This window comes from Aptenodytes forsteri, unplaced genomic scaffold (assembly GCF_000699145.1).
Source record: "Aptenodytes forsteri isolate BGI_AS27 unplaced genomic scaffold, ASM69914v1 Scaffold349, whole genome shotgun sequence".
Classification (NCBI taxonomy): domain Eukaryota; kingdom Metazoa; phylum Chordata; class Aves; order Sphenisciformes; family Spheniscidae; genus Aptenodytes; species Aptenodytes forsteri.
This window is the reverse complement of record NW_008794452.1, coordinates 609950-623441: the sequence shown is the minus strand read 5'-3', so window position 1 is coordinate 623441 and position 13492 is coordinate 609950. Positions and strand designations below refer to the sequence as shown.

Genomic DNA, 13492 nt, shown 5'->3' with positions numbered 1-13492 from the left:
TAAAGGACAGAAGCAGAGTCTCTCCTGTCTCCTGTCCCTTCTGACTGCTGCAATGTAAGGTAGCCCCTAAAGCCACCTGGCCATATGGGCTTTCTGTGCGTGAGAGTAGTGCCATTTGAGACCAGCGGCACTCGGTGTGTGGGATCTAGATGAGGGCTTTATGGGATCAAGCCCAAAGGACTGAGCTCTGCGAGGCAACTGGCGTGCTTTCAGCATCTGGTAAGCACCTACTGTGTCCACCTAACACGACCGCTGAATTCTTGCTTTTATTGAGAGCCCTCCCACGTGTGCTAATAGAATAATACCACTTCACGCGGCTTGCTGCTCAACATACTCATAAAATATTTAATGTTTTGAAAAGGGAGGTAATTCTTTTGACATGTCTTTCTCCTTCATGGAGCTCAAGGATATGGGAGGAAAGCAAGCCAAAGGGATGGCGCTGCTTGTATGACATTGTGTCCCAAGTTGGCTCCCGTGTTTCTCCACTGTCAATCCTCAGGGGGAAACCAGTGGAAATTCGTGAATTTGAAGGCACTGAAGGCAAGATGGGGCACTGAACCCCATAAGCAGTGCAGATAAAGAGCCTGCCGGCATGCAAGTGTGATGCAACACACATTGGGGATAAGGGAGAAGCATTTCATTTTAAAATAAAATGGCATTAATAAGGCAGTCCTTGCCTAATGTATGAAACATGTTCTGGCCTTCAGAAAGCCAGAGTCTGAGTTCCTCAGAACCAGATTTGCTCCCATGACTGCTGATGCATTTCTCCTGTGATTTTCAGTAGGCAACTCCTCCGTGCTAGAGCCCCTGAGGAACTTGGGGAGTCTTCCTTAGATAATAAACCTTTGCTCAGGGGGAAGCTTTGTCCCATAAGATGAATCTCTGTGGTCCATGCTTTGATATGATAAGCATGACCAAATGTGCATTAAGTAATTGTAAGCCCAGTCGAGAGTCTATTGAAAATATTTTATTTGAATGCAGAAGTGGATGTATTTGCACAGACAGGGGATTCTGATGGAAAACCAGTTTGTTTCTTGATCACAAAAGATAAATCCTGTTTGGGAGGCAGAGGTGTTGCTTTTCCTTTGAATGTTTGAAAAAAATCACAATGTTAGCTAGATTTTGCTGTAAAAATGTCTTTGTCACCATTGCAAATAAACCCATTGCGAAATATAGGTGGAAAGGAAAAGCCAAGAACTTTTGCACGCAATTCTGCAGGACAGCACTGTGCAAGCTGGCATGAGTGCTGCAATGTGAATAGGCGGCTTTTAGTAGCAGGATAGATTTATGACAACTGTAGATGTGGGCAAGGACAGATTGTTTTAGCATAGAAGGAGAGCACGAGCACTCCTGGGGAATGTGTGTGGACCTGTGACCTGATTAGTAAACAGGCATGTCCATGCCAGCCTGAATCCTGCAGGCGCTGCGCAAGCTGCCCTCCCAAACAGGCTTCCCTACGCCCAGGTGCTGGGGAGCCCGCAGGTCTTCAGCTCCCATTTGTATTTCTGCTTCCTGCCTCCTTGCTGCAAGACATTGCTGTTGTACAGCAGATGTAACAAACTTGCTGTCCTTATTTGCATGGCTGCATGACTAGTTTTGGATGGGCGAGAGAGCAGGAGCTGGGATCCCCTGTCTCCTTGGTGCCACTCACACGAGCCAGGCAGGAGATGGATGGGGCTGCTCCTCTTCCCCGCTTTGTCCTTCGCCAAGCCTCCTAAAGGCTGGACTCCGCATTCCTGGCTCTCCCGGTCACGTTCCCCGAGTGACTGGCAGAGGTGGATGTGCGAGAAGTGCAGGTTTTCCACCACTTTGAGGATGCTTGCAAACAATAAACAAAAACGTGCTGTGAAAGCAGCAGCTCTCTCATTCTGGAGATGATGCTATTTCTTCTGCTATAGAGAGTACCTATTCCTTGTCATCATCGGATCTGACGAGCTGGTACTTTCTCTGGGGTGACAAAATGCAGCATGTTGCAAACGTATTTGTAAATCAGTTCACGAGCAACGTGGACATCAGCAGCTGCATTTTCCCTTCATGCTGGGAGCTCAACTAATGTCATTACCTACCTAGAAAGTGTGTGATTTATCCCATTGCAGAATTCCATAATGCCAATTAGAACATTCCTGTTTAGTCAGGGAAAGGCTCAAAATTGATTCTAACGAGATATTCTGAAATGATCTGTGCTATCTTTTCTTTCCATAGGACTGTGTGCTTTTACTGCCAGTATTCTAGAGGGACACTTACAGAAGAAAAATCAACAGGAATTAAACATTCACCTATAAAAGTGTGCGTGTGTTTGCTGCTTCCACACATTAACCGCATGGTTTTTATGCAAAAACAAACACAAAAAAAACCAAACAAAAAAAATTAATTTAGCATGAGCCAATTTACAGAGCATGGAAATTCATGTTCATTCACAGGATTGGAGGGTGCGCAGTTACCAATGCAGTGTATATACAAGATGCCATGCTGTTAACAGCTTCTTTCAAGCAGTTTGATGTCATCTCAAAAGAAATAAATTCCTGTGGCCAGAGGGGATGTACGAAGACGAAATGGTTAAACCATGGAAAGACACTAAAATTACTAAAATCCACAACAGCTCGCCTTATTTTTCTTGGACCCAAACTGTCAGGGTATAAAACACTATTTGTTTCTTTTTTAAACATCAATAGTTTTGCTGTAAATAAATAACACTGTATAAATTCTAACAAAATAGAATAAATGTTGATAAGGCACTGCCTTTTCGATCACAAACAGAATATTGCAAATGCATTGAGCAGGCTAGGTGTCTCAAATGGCTGCACCTACAGGGATATTCTGGGTGTATCTTCACAGATTCTTGTATATTAGCAATTATAATGTTTGTATATGCAAAAACGCTAGCTTGATTTTAAAAAAATCTTTAAAATCTGCTGCAAATTTAAATGATTCCCAAAATGAGGAATTCTGTAGTTCTGTGAAAATTTTTCTTCAGAGTACTAATATTTTGATGCATGTGTTTCACCTTATTTTGATTAAATCTTTTCCAGTTTTGCAAACACTATACCGCAACATGAAAAATAAGATTTTATCTGTAAACACAAAGCCCTTCATCTAATATTTGTTGCTGTTGCCAATTTTTCAATGAAATGACCTAAAACCCATAACATATACAGTAGTTGCATTATGGGGAGGGGGGTGCTATCTGTTCTCGCTTTATAACGGGGGTAATGCTTGCAGCTTTAGAAGTGGGTTGGTGCTCTAAGGAGCACAAGTTTGGGATATTTTTAAATGAACTGAAGAGAAATTATTAGCTAATAGACTGGCAGCACGCTGTAAAATTATTACTGTATTGTGTACTGGCTATAAGATGTAGAATCTTTCAGTAAGCCAATCATCTGTAATCATCCTAGCAGTGTAATATTAGGTTGTTAAGGCTGCTGTGTTTTAAAGGGCATTTTTATTTGGGTTTTGGTGAAATACTTTAATTTGTTGATTATATTCATATGGAAACAGCATTCATTGATAATAGCTCTAATTACATATGTATGAAAACAACAAACACTGGATGATCTAGTTGATTATTTAAGCATAAAATAAATTGTGTTAAAACTCTTGGATAACGTGTATTTGGCAGTGTTCTTGTACCCTATAGACGGGCGGCTTCGCAAGGCCAGCCATTAATCACCCCTGGCTTTTTGCTTCTTTTCCTCTCGGTTTCTTTTGTCTGATCCACCTCCTCGTCTTCCCAGTGTGACAGGCCATCGCTTGGCAGTCTGTCTCCAGGTGGGGGGAATGGGAGGAAAACACAGCAGCCAGCACATCCTCAGCAAAGCTAAGGAAAACCCACCTCCCTGGGATGTAGGAGACCTCCTCAGGCGTGGGGAAAGGACCTGTGCAACAGGGGTGTGCGCAGCCTCTTCTCCAACACGTGTTAACTCTGGACCTCCTTTAATTTCTTTCGCCCCATCGAGAACCAGGAAAAGCACTGCCGAAAGCAGGTTTTTTCCCAGCATGTATCAGTGAGACCGATAACCAGCTCACTGCAGATGACGTAAATAAAGTGTACATCTCCTGTATATTGCATGGACTTCCTGTGTATTATCGGTGATGGACCACTATATACATAAAATGTTGCCAGAACAAAGTTTTGTAGGCAGCATCGGTACGCACTCCTTGCTCTGGACTGCAGGCTTCTGCTCGGGTGCAATAAATGAAATTTATTACTCAGGGTTCAGTTTTACCTGGCTTTCAAGGCAACGTGAAGGTGATGTATTTTACCCCAGCTTGGCACCTGAGGAAGCACCGCTGCTACAGATCCAACTCAGTCTGCTGCTTGTTATCTGCTGGCCCACACAGGAACCAGTCCTCAGCTGAGGTCAGTCAGCAAAGCTCTCCTGACTGTGGTGAAAAGCACTTGGCTTCAGGAGAGCGTAACAGGTTGGTTTGTCAGTGTCTCCGAGTTATTAGGGCTGCCAGCTTTTGAAGCAGTGGCAGTAAATGAAGTGGTTTTCATCGTTTTAGCAGCCAGTCTGTGCTGCAATGCACATTTTACCTAGGTCTGGATACCGCTGGTACAACGCTGATGGTTCAGGTCCTTACGGCAGAGTCTGGAGGGCAAATGTCACTTAGGCCACTGGAGAGCAAACACATCTTATTGCAGGTCACAGTCCAACAGGAGTGACCGTACTCCTGGAGACCTCGCTGTCTAGCTGCCTCCCTCCCGCTCATGAGTACCTGGATCAGCTGAATGAAAAAGAATGTTTTTAGTAAATGGTGTGTGGGTGTATATATTTAATATTACATGATGATTTTACAGTTGGAAGCAAAGGCTGTGGTGACCACCAGCAGGAAGGCAGGAGCAGCGCTGTAGAAGAGCCTCACTTCACCTCTCTGTAACAGCATCCAAAAGGCAGCGTTTCATTTGACTCCTCTCTCTCCTCTGCCTGGTGCCCTGTTAGTACCTGATACTGATGAGGAAGAAAGCCGTGGTTGTACCTGGAATGGTAGTTCTGGCAGGCAGAGGCTCTCTTTACGTAGACAGAAAAGTGGGGTTGCCTGTGCAGGTAGCAGAGGTGTGTAGGGGAATCTCGACATGTCTCCTGCTGCTGGTGGTGATTTATGTGGCACCTTCAAGCTCAGGGAGTTGGTCTTGACCGTGGCAGCAGCCGTTAGTAGCTGCTGGCTCACCTTGAGCCTCCCGAGGACGCTTTGCAGCAAGGCCCAGCCATGGGTAGCGCTCAGCGCCTGAGCAGGCTGCGACCATGGCAGACACACCTATTGGGTTGTCCAGGCTAGCACCGTACGTGCCTGGGCAGGGCGGTCCCCCACCGCTGGCAGATCCCAGTCCTCCAGCTCCTGCTGCGCAGGCCGGCCATGTCGCTGCTTGCTGCCTCCCATGAAGTTTTGATACAACACAGACAGTGAAGGTTGGAATGGGAACTCCGTAGCTAAATTTGCAGAGTTTAAAATTTCACATTAAATGTTGCACAAACAGGATTTTCTGGGTGTTGGTTTGTTTTGCACCGACTTTATTGATTCCAACAGTAGCTCAGGATATTTGGGAAAAACAAGGTTGAAGCATAAATGGTCATTTGAGAAGGAAAACAGAAATCTTGCCAGTACTAGCAAACAGCGCAGACAATCATCTAATGTGTGCTTTTGTCTTTTTTTCATATTCTCTCCAGTGAGAACATTCCCCTTAGAGGCAAAATTGTAAGTCACGGGACTTTTATTGCATCTATTAAAATAAACTCGATTGCTAAATACGGTGTTCTTTTCATCCTTTGATATTTGATTATAGCACTACCTAATAATAATGCTGCAGACTATCCTACCGTACTTTTTCCATTTCTGAAAGAATATCAATTACATTTTATTTGTGGCCGGTAATAGTTTTAATGTCAGAAATTCTAAGAGCTCCTGTAGTGCAGAGCTGACATTAGCAGGATTAATGGCAGTCGCTTGCAGGATTGCAGCACCCTGCTAATTAATGCTAATTTCCTGGGGGGTTGTTTAACACGGGCTTTGTCTGTAGCACACACTGTGCAGGAAATCGCGATGTGCTCTACCGGGGGCTGCTGCAGCCTGGGGTGTGGGGCATGCACCCCCACAAACCTCTCCATGCCCGCTATGGAAGGAGTTTATAACTGGGGCTTCTTTGGGCTCAATCAAGTCAATAAAATTTGATGAAACTCATTGAAGTCCATCAGTGGCAATTTTTATCATGTAACCTATACAATGACAGCAAACTCAGCGCGAGCAGCTTGGCCTGGAGGAAAGCAGGTGCCACTGCCCCGGTGCGAGCTGCAGAGCTCTGCGAGGCCCTGCACAGTCAGAGGGCTCTGCAGGGGCAGCGATGATGGCACTGGGGCAGCTCTCCCGCCCCTGCCAGCCCTCTCCCCAGGAAGGGGGTGCAAGCCAGAGAGCTGGGGGTTACCTGGCTGAGGCTGGTGCAGGGATCCTGGGCAGGGTATCAGCAAGGGGCTCGTTTTTTGTGCTAGCTACGTGCATGACGTATGACAAAGCTACCGCCGACCCATTGCATCCTTGGCCCCGGGGTTGTGCACTGGGATAGCCAAGGGGCGGCAGGAGTGGGTGGATGCAAACGGGACCTCTGTTTTCAGGGCAGATCCCACCAAACCAGGGCTGGAGGAAGAAGAGCTCCTGGCTCAGCTCCCCTCTAACTCTGGAGCGAGCGAGGGAAGGAAAACATGGTGATAGTGAGAAGGAAGATATTCTTACTTTGTTGAAAGTGCAGCAGTTTTCCGACAGAGACGCAGACCCTAGGGTAGGGGGCGGGAGATGGGAAAGTTAGACCCAACCTGCTACAAAGTGCTTGACATAAAAAATAGTCCATTGCTGGGAAAGAAAAAGGTTAGTGAAGGACACAAAAATGAGCTGCTCAAGAAAAATCTATGTACGTGCCACATTTTTCATAACTGCTGATGCTAAAAACAGTATGCTAATTGTGCATGGCTTTATTTACTTGACCCTAAATCCTGGAGGAAGGCGAAGATTTATAATAAAAGTTTTATTGGCACTTTTCCCATCACACTAATGTTCAATTATGGAGAGCCTTTTGGGCTATAAAACAGCAACGCACAGCGATCCCCTGTTCACCAACTTCCTTGGAAAGCTTCCAGAGGCTGGATATCATTACAGCACGGCCAGACCAACAGAATCAACCTACTACAAACTCTGAAAAAAATTCCCTGGGAGAACAAGGATACAAAAGCAAAGCTCCAGAGCTGAAGATGGGTTAGCTGCTGGGTGGCTACCGCGCAGCACACTGTCATAGTCAGATACTCTATCCTGCAAAGACACTTCTTTTCTAATACATGTTTCTGATTAAATAATTGTCAGAAAAGCACAATGGTAGTTCTGGCAGGCAGAGGCTCTCTTTACGTAGACAGAAAAGTGGGGTTGCCTGTGCAGGTAGCAGAGGTGTGTAGGGGAATCTCGACATGTCTCCTGCTGCTGGTGGTGATTTATGTGGCACCTTCAAGCTCAGGGAGTTGGTCTTGACCGTGGCAGCAGCCGTTAGTAGCTGCTGGCTCACCTTGAGCCTCCCGAGGACGCTTTGCAGCAAGGCCCAGCCATGGGTAGCGCTCAGCGCCTGAGCAGGCTGCGACCATGGCAGACACACCTATTGGGTTGTCCAGGCTAGCACCGTACGTGCCTGGGCAGGGCGGTCCCCCACCGCTGGCAGATCCCAGTCCTCCAGCTCCTGCTGCGCAGGCCGGCCATGTCGCTGCTTGCTGCCTCCCATGAAGTTTTGATACAACACAGACAGTGAAGGTTGGAATGGGAACTCCGTAGCTAAATTTGCAGAGTTTAAAATTTCACATTAAATGTTGCACAAACAGGATTTTCTGGGTGTTGGTTTGTTTTGCACCGACTTTATTGATTCCAACAGTAGCTCAGGATATTTGGGAAAAACAAGGTTGAAGCATAAATGGTCATTTGAGAAGGAAAACAGAAATCTTGCCAGTACTAGCAAACAGCGCAGACAATCATCTAATGTGTGCTTTTGTCTTTTTTTCATATTCTCTCCAGTGAGAACATTCCCCTTAGAGGCAAAATTGTAAGTCACGGGACTTTTATTGCATCTATTAAAATAAACTCGATTGCTAAATACGGTGTTCTTTTCATCCTTTGATATTTGATTATAGCACTACCTAATAATAATGCTGCAGACTATCCTACCGTACTTTTTCCATTTCTGAAAGAATATCAATTACATTTTATTTGTGGCCGGTAATAGTTTTAATGTCAGAAATTCTAAGAGCTCCTGTAGTGCAGAGCTGACATTAGCAGGATTAATGGCAGTCGCTTGCAGGATTGCAGCACCCTGCTAATTAATGCTAATTTCCTGGGGGGTTGTTTAACACGGGCTTTGTCTGTAGCACACACTGTGCAGGAAATCGCGATGTGCTCTACCGGGGGCTGCTGCAGCCTGGGGTGTGGGGCATGCACCCCCACAAACCTCTCCATGCCCGCTATGGAAGGAGTTTATAACTGGGGCTTCTTTGGGCTCAATCAAGTCAATAAAATTTGATGAAACTCATTGAAGTCCATCAGTGGCAATTTTTATCATGTAACCTATACAATGACAGCAAACTCAGCGCGAGCAGCTTGGCCTGGAGGAAAGCAGGTGCCACTGCCCCGGTGCGAGCTGCAGAGCTCTGCGAGGCCCTGCACAGTCAGAGGGCTCTGCAGGGGCAGCGATGATGGCACTGGGGCAGCTCTCCCGCCCCTGCCAGCCCTCTCCCCAGGAAGGGGGTGCAAGCCAGAGAGCTGGGGGTTACCTGGCTGAGGCTGGTGCAGGGATCCTGGGCAGGGTATCAGCAAGGGGCTCGTTTTTTGTGCTAGCTACGTGCATGACGTATGACAAAGCTACCGCCGACCCATTGCATCCTTGGCCCCGGGGTTGTGCACTGGGATAGCCAAGGGGCGGCAGGAGTGGGTGGATGCAAACGGGACCTCTGTTTTCAGGGCAGATCCCACCAAACCAGGGCTGGAGGAAGAAGAGCTCCTGGCTCAGCTCCCCTCTAACTCTGGAGCGAGCGAGGGAAGGAAAACATGGTGATAGTGAGAAGGAAGATATTCTTACTTTGTTGAAAGTGCAGCAGTTTTCCGACAGAGACGCAGACCCTAGGGTAGGGGGCGGGAGATGGGAAAGTTAGACCCAACCTGCTACAAAGTGCTTGACATAAAAAATAGTCCATTGCTGGGAAAGAAAAAGGTTAGTGAAGGACACAAAAATGAGCTGCTCAAGAAAAATCTATGTACGTGCCACATTTTTCATAACTGCTGATGCTAAAAACAGTATGCTAATTGTGCATGGCTTTATTTACTTGACCCTAAATCCTGGAGGAAGGCGAAGATTTATAATAAAAGTTTTATTGGCACTTTTCCCATCACACTAATGTTCAATTATGGAGAGCCTTTTGGGCTATAAAACAGCAACGCACAGCGATCCCCTGTTCACCAACTTCCTTGGAAAGCTTCCAGAGGCTGGATATCATTACAGCACGGCCAGACCAACAGAATCAACCTACTACAAACTCTGAAAAAAATTCCCTGGGAGAACAAGGATACAAAAGCAAAGCTCCAGAGCTGAAGATGGGTTAGCTGCTGGGTGGCTACCGCGCAGCACACTGTCATAGTCAGATACTCTATCCTGCAAAGACACTTCTTTTCTAATACATGTTTCTGATTAAATAATTGTCAGAAAAGCAAAGCGGCATGGCGTTATTTTTGTCTGAATTGCTTGTTAGAAAACATGTTTTATCCTGCATCAGTAGACACCTTAATCCACAATATTAGCAAATCGGGTTTTTTTCTGCTCATACAAATATCTTTCAAATAGAGGTTTCTCCCCTTCAACAACCCTTCCACAATGGTAAAAGCTCCACATATGCACTCCGTTTTCCCCTTTGAATATTCTCTTGTATACAGGTCATAATTTTTTTAGCACTGCTTCAGTTTATTTTCCTAGCAATATTTTCCATTAATTGCATTTTAATGTGACTTTGTCTTTCCTTTTTTTTTTTCCCCCTCTATTTCAGTTGGGTAATCTGAGTACCGTACAGAATTTTTCCTGACGTTAATTAGCTTCAGTTGGTCGTTTTCTCTTCAGTCTATAACTACTGAATATTTTAATAAAATTGTATTGTTATAGAAGGTCTTCCAGCTGATTAATGGACCTCTGGAATTATATTAAGGATTACATTAAATCTCTGAGCATACCTCTTCTAACCCCTCACGCCTAGCAGTGTATTTTATACAAATATTTCTACTGTTGATGTGAGTTTATGAAATACTGTTTCTAATTGCCCATTACCTCCTGTAATGATAGTGTCTGTGAATAAATCCCTGCCTTTTTATTGCTGCTTCTTGACGTGAGTATCTGCTCTGCTATTATTACAGTGCCGGTGACATTATTAGATTCTTTATTTGGACCAACACCTCCCCTTGCCCCCTTAGAGTTTTGCATTTATTGTTTGTACAATAAAAAAATATTGGGGCAAGGAGGATGGGGACCTCGTCCTGCAGACGATGTGGTGGTGACAGGCTGGTTGCGGTGGCTTAGTAACCCCAGCCTGCGGTGGGGGACAGGGCCCCGGCAGCGGTGCCCCAAGCAGCCTTGCAGCCGGGTGAAGCTGCGGTGCGGGGCAGCCTCTATAAGCCTTTAAAAGGGGGTTTTGCTAATTGTGCTTATACCACATATTTGTACTTTTTAATTGGCTTGGTTAACATCTTGCAGATGTGCAAAACGTGATTTTTTTTGGGGGTGCTAATTAGGATAAAATTTTCTCTCCCTGGTTAATCTGTTAATTTGGGGTAGTTGGCTTTAATTGTAATTAAATATATGGGCGCTATCTTTTAAATGACTGAAATGCTGTTATGACAAGAAGGGTGCTGTCTCAGATCTAAACATCAAGGGCCCTTGAGTTTTCCTCCCACTCCCCCACTGACTCAGTGTTTGTCATTGGGCAAGCACCTCAGCTCGCTACCTCCCTTTCTTGCCTTCCAGGACTATTGTGCGAATTAATTAGATAATGTTTCAGCACGGCTTTGAACTGGAGAGTGCTACAAAAGTGCCAAGTTATAATTTATTGTTATGAAAGCCAGCATTGCTGGCTGGGAGCGAGATCTCTGATGCAACCCAGCAGAGAGGGATGGCGAGGCGGCTGAGGGAAAGCTCCCCTCTTGCCTCAAGATCCCTCCTCTCCATACCTGCTGTCTGCAGCACCTTCAGCCTGCTCTAGAAATGTTCTGCTGAAGGCAGCACCAGCAGCTGCGTGGTGTGATCCTGGGGATGCAGCCCCTGGCTCAGCCAACCCATCCCGGTTTCCGGATTGAAGATGTCACCTGCACCTCCCAGTCTGTTTTCAGGCTAGTTTTGGTGTCCAAAGAAGCAGCGGCCACATTCTCTGGAAAATTATAGCACTTCAAATCAGCAAAGCACTTAAGATTAACATTGATAGGTCTGAAGAGTGGCTTAAGGCTAAGCACGCCACAGGGCTTGCTGGGTAAGATTAGCCCGGAGCAGCTGCATGTTTTGCTGATGCAGGTTTTCAAAATATTTAGGCCTTGATTCAACAAGAGACTCAAATGTGGGCAGTCCCACTGAAGGCAATGGAAATAACTGGCTGATCAGAGCTGGGTAGCTGGATGAAGAAAGAACATTAAGTTACAAGCCTCTTTGTTTAGAAATGAGTTTGCTTTGAGGAGCACGTGCACGTGTGGACAGAGGCTACAGAGCAAACCGGCTTGCCTGCCATCGCTGCGGAGTGTGTACATGAAATAACGCTTCCTCATGACCCAGCTGTGTTCAGCTGCTTCCCAAATACCGGCAGACCTATTTAAAAGCAATTCTATTGAATTGTAACAACCTGTCCAAAACAGTGCTCATTATTTGTCGAATCCTATTTTAATCCCTCAGGCTCTTTATCCTGAAGTCTGTGCTGGCGGAGCGGCTCGGCCCACGTGGTGCTGTAGGTCAGGGGAGCCGGTGGCCACCCTGGGCGGCGGGGCTTATCTGGCCCTGCAGACCCAGGGATCTCCAAGGGTTGCTGCGGAGGGGAGCCGGTGGCCACCCTGGGCGGCGGCGCTTATCCGGCCCTGCAGACCCAGAGATCTCCAGGGGTTGCTGCAGGGGCATTTTAGGACAGCACCAAAAAGCTCTCACAAGACCTCATGGACATCATCTAGCTGGTCTGGGGAGACCTGTGCATCTATAGCAGCATCTCTTGATGCCGATGCTGTTATGGTTTGAGAGAAATCCTGCCCGAACGAAGACCAGGGATGCGAAATCCAGCTGGGGGGGATGCAGCTGCAGGGGGTGGTGCCTGAGGGTCACTGGTGCTGATGGCCTTATTACATTTTAATGGCATCACCGGGCTCAGTACAGAGGTAACGGGATGCAGGAGTATGGCTTGGTTTCTGCAAGGCCGGGCGGGTGGTGCAGGACCTTTTCTAGCCTTAAAAGCCCTGAGTTGATGTACCTCCGTGGGGCCGAGGCTGAGCTGTGGAGCTGTGCCAGCACTGGATGGGGACCCCCAACTCCCTCCCCCCCTCATTTTGAACTCTGTTTGCACAGCAATGTAACGTGCCGGGTCAGACGCACGGACAGGCATCACAGAAAACAGTACCCATGTCTGAAAACTACAAGCGGCCCTTTTACTGCATTTCTTGTGATTAAGAGACCAAAAATAAAATGACCTGCACTTATATTCCCAGGCAGGCAGAAAGAATAATTACTTTACAGAGATGGAATTCCTTCATATATTATAGCCATTAAAAAGAGTAAAATTTGAAATTTACTGTGGCATGGAACAAAAAGGTAGTGCAGTTAGAGATAATGAAATCCTTACTTGCCATTAACAGAAAAATTACTGTTGTTAAAAGACCCCTTCATAAATAATTGAGAAACCAATTATACAGTCTTGGTAAGTAATTTATCCAGGAGCAATACGGACCACATTATGCCATATAATGAACGGCGCGTACACTCCGTTATATGTCACTACAACTTGTGCCTTTGTACAGCTGCTCCACAAAGAAATAATAAAAAAAAGGAAACTAATGCACATAGTAATCAGAAAATACATTATCCGAAATGAGAGATGGGCATTAATATATCTTAATTCAAAGTGGTTTTACAGCAATACTGAGGCCTGAATTAAGATGTCACTTTGTCTCTGCGCCGTGAAGGGGAGCAGGACTGGGGGGCCGGGGCTGGGACCGCCGCCACGCTCACCTCGCCTCGGCGGGGTGGGGTGACGCAAGTGCCCGAAACCGAGGGGGTCCCTGAGCGCGGGCAGGCGAGGGGGCCTCTGGAGCCAGGAGGTACAACTCCAGGCACGGGGCAGCCCTGGGGCCTCTCCTGCCCCCCGCGCTCCCTGCGCTCACCAGGCAGCGCTGCCTGCGTCCATGCATTATTTTATAGATATATTCTTTAAAAAAAAAAAGGTTTTCAGTTGTTTGAATTGCGTGTAAATTA

The 13492-nt window shown here is 46.3% G+C and overlaps 1 protein-coding gene across 1 annotated transcript in view; it reads left to right on the top strand.

The window, feature by feature from the left end:
* ANK3 (ankyrin 3) overlaps positions 1–3599 on the top strand; it is a 164086-nt gene extending 160487 nt beyond the window's left edge. The window contains exon 47 of the mRNA XM_019474926.1: positions 2203–3599. The gene's annotated coding sequence lies outside the window, so the exon portion shown is untranslated. The remainder of the gene's footprint in view (positions 1–2202) is intronic.
* Positions 3600–13492: the final 9893 nt, after the last annotated feature.